Consider the following 7,773-nt stretch of genomic DNA (forward strand, 5'->3'; position numbering starts at 1 on the left):
AATAAGTATCCTTCGAATATAAAACTCATTCAAATGAATATCTTTAAAAATATAATTCTTCAATTTAAAAGTCACCCTGTGATACCTCATTTCATAATCATCAAATACGGGTCTCAATCCACCTTTATATTTTCTACGGCACCTCATGCCCACATTTCTATCACAACTGTATGGACTACTCACATGCCAATAATATCAATGTGTATAAGATCCACATGATCAATTTATTTCCAAATAAGGTAAGTTAAAAAAAAATTTGAATTAAGTAGGAAATCAGTAAAAGAAAGAATTTATTTTAGAAATTATTTGGGCGGAGAAAATAACATTTCAATAAAAACGAAACACCTGATAGTTGCTAATTTGGATGTGAAACTTATAAGAATTAAAGCATACAACAATTTCTTTTATTCAAAACAACTTAACCTTAAAAATTAGTAAAAACTAGAAACACAAATCCTCAGAGTCTCGTACAAGAGCCAAAGATAACACATTACAACAAGGAATACAAACACACAATAAAATCAAATAATACATCGCGGAAGAACACATGGATTTACATATCACAGAAAAACAAAATAACCAAAAGCAAGTGCAACCATAGAAAAAAAAAATCAACAAAAAGAGCACTCCCGAGGTACCGCCTCGTAGTCCCAAAAATAAATATGAAACATTAACAATGCCCCCAGGCCATCACAAATCAATCCCCGACATAGCCCACCTTGTCTTGCCACGTGTGCAATAACAAAGTAAGTGCCCGCCTTGTCTCGCCACACGTGCATAATAATATTCCCACCTTGTCTCGCCACATGCGCAACCCCTCCCCCTCCCTTCCATATATATATATCCCGCCTTGCTACGCCGCATGTGCAAATATCAATAGTAACAATAGCACGGCAGAAATCTCGTGCAAATACCCGAACAAAACTTCCCAATAAAATAACGTGCCAGATATCACATCTCATAAACTGCACTTCAACTGTTCAAATATTACAACATAGCATAGATTGCACATCAAATGCTCAATTATTATAACTTATCACAGATTGCACATCAAGTGCTCAAATATTATAACTTGCCACAAAAATCAACAATACCTTATTTTCCACAATAAGGAGCCCATGGCTCGACCATAATGTGCACAAAAAAATCTTAACAAAATATCCGGAAGTGAACAACTCAACAAAATAATATTTTACATAAAAATTAAGGTGGCAATCACACCAAATCATCATATAGAAACAAATCCAACAAAAGAAGAATTTAGGCAAGACAATTAAAGAATTTAATAAGTACCAATAATTTCCCATTTAATACATAAGGCGTCTAAGGAATTTAACCAATGTAATTTGCACATATAACCCAAGTACGAACTCGTCACCTCGCGTACTTGGTTTTCAATTACACAAATTGCACACAAGACTTAATGCCTAAGGGGTAATTCCCCCACTCGAGGTTAGGCAAGACATTTACCTTTTTGAAATTAGGCCGATATTCTAAAATAGCCTTCTTGCTTGAATTGACTTCCAGACCGCTCAAATCGATCCAAATTTATTAAAATTCTTTAGAAATAATTTCGGATAATAATACGTTGACTTAAAAATTTATTCCAAAATTTCAATAAAAGTCAATGCAGGACTCGCTATAATGTTTATGAAATATGAACACCCATTCCGATACGAGTTCAACCATACCAGTTTTATCGAATTCCAATAATAGCTCGACCTCCAAATCTTAAATTTTTATTTTTGGAAGATTTTACAAAAAATCTCGATTTCTTCCATTTAAATCCGAATTAAATGATGAATATAATCATGGATTCATGAAATATAAACACTTTAGGATATAGAACACTTGCCCCAACCAAGCTTGTGACAAATCTCTCCAAAATCGCCCAAATCCGAGCTCCAAAAATCCAAAACGAAAAATGGCGAAATGACCATTTTTGGTCCAAAATGTTCTGCCCAAATTCCGCAGCTGTGGACATTTTGGTCGCACCTGCGATCTCGCTTTTGCGAGACATTTCTCACTTCTGCGATGCCCACTGACCACTGACCTCTCGCACCTGCGGAGAAGTTCCGCTTCTGCGGTCTCACAGGTGAGGGATAATTTTCGCACATGCGACCACTGCCCAGGCCTGCTCCTTTTGCATCTGCGATCTCAACCTCGCATCTGCGCTCCATTTCATTGCAGATGCGATGACACCAATGGCAGATTTCGAGCAGTTCCTACAAGTCCAAATTTTGGTCCGTTTAACCATCTGAAACTCGCCCGAGGCCCCTGGAATCTCAACCAATTATACCGACATGTCCCAAAATATAATACGAACTTAGTCGAGGCTTCAAACCACATCAAATAATGCCGAAATTACGAATCGCGCATCGAATCAAATTTTGAGTTTTCAAATCTTCCAACTTCTATATTTTGCGTCGAAACGTATCAAATCAATCCGGAATGACTTCAAATTTTGCACACAAGTCATAAATGACGTAATGGATCTATTACCATCTCTGGAATCGAAATACGACCTTGTTATCCAAAAATTCATCCTTCAGTAGAATTTTTCCAAAAATCTTCTATTTTTCAACTTTCGTCAAAATACGTCGAATTGTCCTACGAACTTCCAAATCCTTATTCGGACATACACCAAAGTCCTAAATCTCCATACGAAGATATTGACATCATCAAAATTCTATTCCGAGGTTGTTTGCTCAAAATTCAACTTCTGGTCAACTCTTTCCATTTAAGCTTCAAAATGAAAAACTTCTCTTTCAATTAAATTCTAAATCTTCCGAAAAAAATCCAACTCGACCACACCCGCGGGTCATAATACGTATTACGAAGTTGCTCGGGACCTTAAGTAGCTGAACGGGGCGTAATTTCTTAAAACGATAAGTCGGGTCATTACATTCTTCACCTCTTAAAAAAACGTTCATCCTCAAACGTGCTAAGAATTATTTTAAGGTTACCAATTGATGATTTTACTTTTACACATATACTCACGGTTGATCCCATGCTACCGCATTTGAGATAAGCCCAGCAACTCGATCTCAATTGAGATTATTTCTTTTATCCATATTTGTAAACTTTAAGACCAATTTCATATACTCCAAACATTTTCAAAAGACCTGATTTTTACAACAACGCACGGTATTAGTCTCTTAACTAGCTATAACAACTCATGCCTACGCGCACATCAACTTTCCTGATAGTGTTGAAGTACTTCAAAATTTTTCTGAGGTGTTACATTCTCCCCCACTGAGGATTATTCGCCCTCAAACACATAATATACTTATCTCTTCCTTTGCAAATCCCAATCCTCCACATTTTACTAACTCCCAAATGTTTCAGAAATTTCGGCAGAGTCTCCCCTGTAATTGGGCCTATCCACCTGCTAGAGTAACACCAAAACAACTCCTAATAACACATCCATAACTCAATAAAATACCTCAAGGTATATATGAATAACACCAATCTCAGCATTACAAGCACTGCATTATCATTATGATATCAGGACATGAAGCATATCATATGCATGCTCATCACCACATCTCAGGTCTTAAAAGTTGTTCATAATTAATCACAATATCATCAATTAATCTCATATTAACCACCACCTCATTTTGAATTTTCACAATACTGACAACAGAATGTGGCATGAAAACATCATGATTACTTACTCGGATTACTAAGTCACATTTAACGCCACCTGGGCACTCATCTCATAGGCTAAAACTCAATGTTTATAGCACGAAAATAGCTGAATATGAGCAGAAAATATACAAGAATTATCAAAATAAGCCTAACAGGCATGACTCTCTATTAATATTATTACACATATTAAACTTCTCAAGGGATAATTTTAAACTCATAAACATTTCACCACATGGACCTCGTCCTTATATAACTTCCATCGCGGCTTGCAACCCTGTTTAAATATTTCATATCATGTAAAAACAATGTGAGGATCTCATCCTCAACTCCGAATCACAAGTATGTCGCACATTGTGCCAACTGAAATTGTCAATTTCCTTTCTTTCTTCTTTTCAATAAATTTCATAAATAATTTTCACAACATATAATGAACCCTCATACCGGTAGGGCATATAATTCATAAAAATTGGAATCAATTATTCCGAAACACATTTAACCCATTGTAATGAATAAAAAAAAATTACTCTTGGACTTATAGCCCTCAATGGTGTACAAAATAAAATGACAGACACGGGTTCACATCTTTAAATCTCCCAACAAGGAAAAACATATAAGTGGGTCACAAATTTACGAAGTTTATCATAAGTGGAGCATAATAGGAGGACTCACCTCAATATTCAAAACCGAATCAAATTAAGGTAAAAATATCCTTTTATAACAAAAATCAGGATCATACCTGTAATGTCACCATCTGGTATATTGGCCTTAGCCAAATCATAGCAATTATATCAACGGGTCGGGTCTCCACCTCTTAGGTGCCCACTACCCGCCTGTCCTCCACCTCTAGCTGACTGTGCACGTGGAGTATTAAATGGAATAAAGCTTGTAGCCTAAATATTCTGATGAAATCCGTCTCTTCCAAGTCTGGGACATTCCTCTTGATGCGTGTGGTATAATGACACTGATAAAAACTCCTCTGAGGTCGCGGCTGCTCGTACTGAGTCTGTGCCGGATAATTGGAATAACTACTGTAAGAATCTCGTGTCGGTGGTGCATTGCAAGAACTTACTGAAACACCCTGAGTAATCTGATGTGCGGAGTGAGCTGGCCGACTGTTCGAGCCTCCACTATAATGGGTCCTAGCTGAAGAGTAAAATTCACTGAACCCTCCAGATCTTCGAGACCTTTTGGCCTCCTTAGACTCCCTTTCCTCACCTAAAGCCCCCTTAATCTCCCTTGCAATCTCCACTATTTGTTGAAATGGAGTATCAGTTCGCAACTCTCTAGCCATGAATATTTTAGTATCATAATCGAGCCCCTCAATGAATTTGCAGACCCGTTCTCTGATTGTAGGAAATAATATAGGTGCATGACAGTCTAACTCACTGAACCTGACAGTATATTCCGACACTGTCATAATGCCCTGACGCAACCGTTCAAACTCCGTGCGCCACGCATCTCAGAGCGTCTGGGGAACAAACTCTTTCAAGAATATTTTCGAAAGTTGAGCCCAAGTTGGTGGCGTTGCATCGGCTGCTCTACCTTCTTCATAGATTTTCCACCACTGATAGGCTGCGTCTGACAGTTGAAATATAGTAAAGGCAACTTCGCTCACTTCCACAATATCCATGGTGCGGAGAATACGGTGACAATTTTCTAGAAATTCTTGGGCATCCTCTGTAGCTGGCATCCTCTGTAGCTGTGCCACTGAAAGTAGGTGGACAATACCTCTTAAACCTTCCAAGTCTCTTTTGTTCTTCTTCTGATGCCTCTGGCCTGACCTCAGGCCGAACCGGAATAACAGGTTGTACCGGTACTATACCCGGAACCTGAACAATGTGAACCTGCTGCTCTGGAGTTACTCTGGCTGCCACACGTGCTCCTCGTCGGCCTCTGCCTCTGTCCCTGGCGATATCCGCTCCGGGGTAACGTTATCAGCAACTATAACTCGTTTCCTCACCATCTGTGAGAGAATGGAATGATAAAAGTTCAAACTTCGAGATCAATGAACTCGCACGATGGAATGAAAGAAGTGAGATTATCCTAATAGTTCTGTAGCCTCTCGAAGATAAGTACAGACGTCTCCGTACCGATCCACAAGACTCTACTCAAGATTGGGCCTTGCGGCTTCGATTACCGGACGCTCTTCATTGCCTGCCATATCTATTGGCTGTGGTTGGATTGCGATGTCCAAATCTCTTTCTATTCTCGTTCTAGCTTCGTGTTCCCTTCTCACTCTATGTAATGTTCGTTCGATTTCTGGATCAAGAGGAATGAGGTTGTTTGCACTTCTACTCCTCTGCATTCGAGAGTAAACCCTGCGTTGACACAAACCAGGCAAACTGAAAATTAAAACTTGAAAACAAATATCTAATAAAAGCTTAACTTAGTCACGTAGCTAATTTCTAAGTCCCCGGCAACGGCGCCAAAAACTTGTTGCGACCAAACACACTCACGCAAGTATACGCGGTCGTCAAGTAATAAAGTGACTAAAAGTCGGATGTCGAACCCACGAGGACTTATGATTAACTATTAACTAAATTAGACTATCCCAATTATCTAAACAAGAATTAAATCTAAAAATATTTTATTCTAAACTAATTAAATAAGAAAAATATAAATAATAAACTTTGAACAGAGAAAGAGCAGATTTTAATGATATCAATGTAATGAAAACGATCTAGGGTTATGGGCTATCTAACAATCCTATTGTATTCTTCAATTGAATTGACCGACTAATTTATCTAGCTTATTGGTTGACAGGGTTAATGCTCATAAGAATCTGTCGAGTTCTTACTCGCCTATTCAAGCTAACCTAACGCCTATATGTCTATGGAGTTAGAATCAACAAGAACGCATTTATAATTCCTGTAAATCAACCAAGCAAGGCAATTAGGTATATGTCTATCCTAACTACGAATCCGTTCCCCGATGCCCGAGTTCAAGAACTTGCCCTACTCAATCCTGTATGCAATATAGAATTCTCACTTTCGAGTTCAATTCTAGATTCGTAGATAGTATTCAATTGGTGATCAAGTAATTAAATAATTAAGCGCAAGATTGAATAAATAAACTAATATGATAAATCAAGAAGTCAAAATCAATATCCGAATAACAATAGTCATGAAAGAACCACAACCCTAGAACGTGAAGTTTAGCTCCATATAGACATGGTAGCCAAATAACAAATCATATAAAGAAACATAAAAATTACTAAGTTTGGTGGGAGAAAGATGGAACTTGATGAATTCCGGCCTCCACAGCTTTTTCGTGGCCTTTTTTCCCCCTTCCCAATATGTTCCATCCCTAAAAGAGGCGTTTTTGGCTTATATATTGCGTACAAAAGTTGTGGGCCAAAGCTCTCCTATTCCTAGTCCAATTCGGCTTCAGGGATTGATGCTAAGGTGGATGCGACGCATCCACCTTGTCCTCCACTTCTCAGCTTCGCATGCTAGGGTGGACGCGACGCATCCACCCTTCTCTTCTACTTCTCAGCTTCGGATGCTACGGTGGACGCTATGGGCCGACTTCACTGCTAAGGGTGCACGAAAGATGTAGTTTTTCTAGGTTGGATGCGACGCATCCAACCCTTCTTCCTCTGGCTAGACCACCTTTTCTTCATATTTTGCACTCCAAACACCTTAAATCGTCACACATAACTTAATTAGTCATAAAACCAATAATTAAACCATGTTGGGAATTTTAAAGATCAAATAACATCAAGAAGTGGTTAAAACATGGGTAAAGTAACATCAACACATATCGAAATATGCCAAACATCACTACCCCACACTTAAACCTTTGTTCGTCCTCGAACAAACCATCCTATAGTAGACGAAACAAAATTAAGCTCTTATCATTCAAAGCACACTGCACCTATGACCGTGGTTATTTGCAACAATTAGGCTCTAGGCTATGCATCACATACCCTTCCCTTTACTTATGCCATTCTTTAAAAATATTCGAACAAAGACAACATGCTCACAACAATCCTAACCTCAAAAACCGACTCAATGTCACAATGCACTCATGGCTTGAACAACCAACATCATAGAGAAGTCTAATAACGTTACCTATCCCTCGTGAAACCATGTGCCCTCACAACAAAAGTAGAGAGAGTAA

The sequence above is a fragment of the Nicotiana tomentosiformis genome, chromosome 4, assembly GCF_000390325.3.
Source record: "Nicotiana tomentosiformis chromosome 4, ASM39032v3, whole genome shotgun sequence".
NCBI lineage: Eukaryota > Viridiplantae > Streptophyta > Magnoliopsida > Solanales > Solanaceae > Nicotiana > Nicotiana tomentosiformis.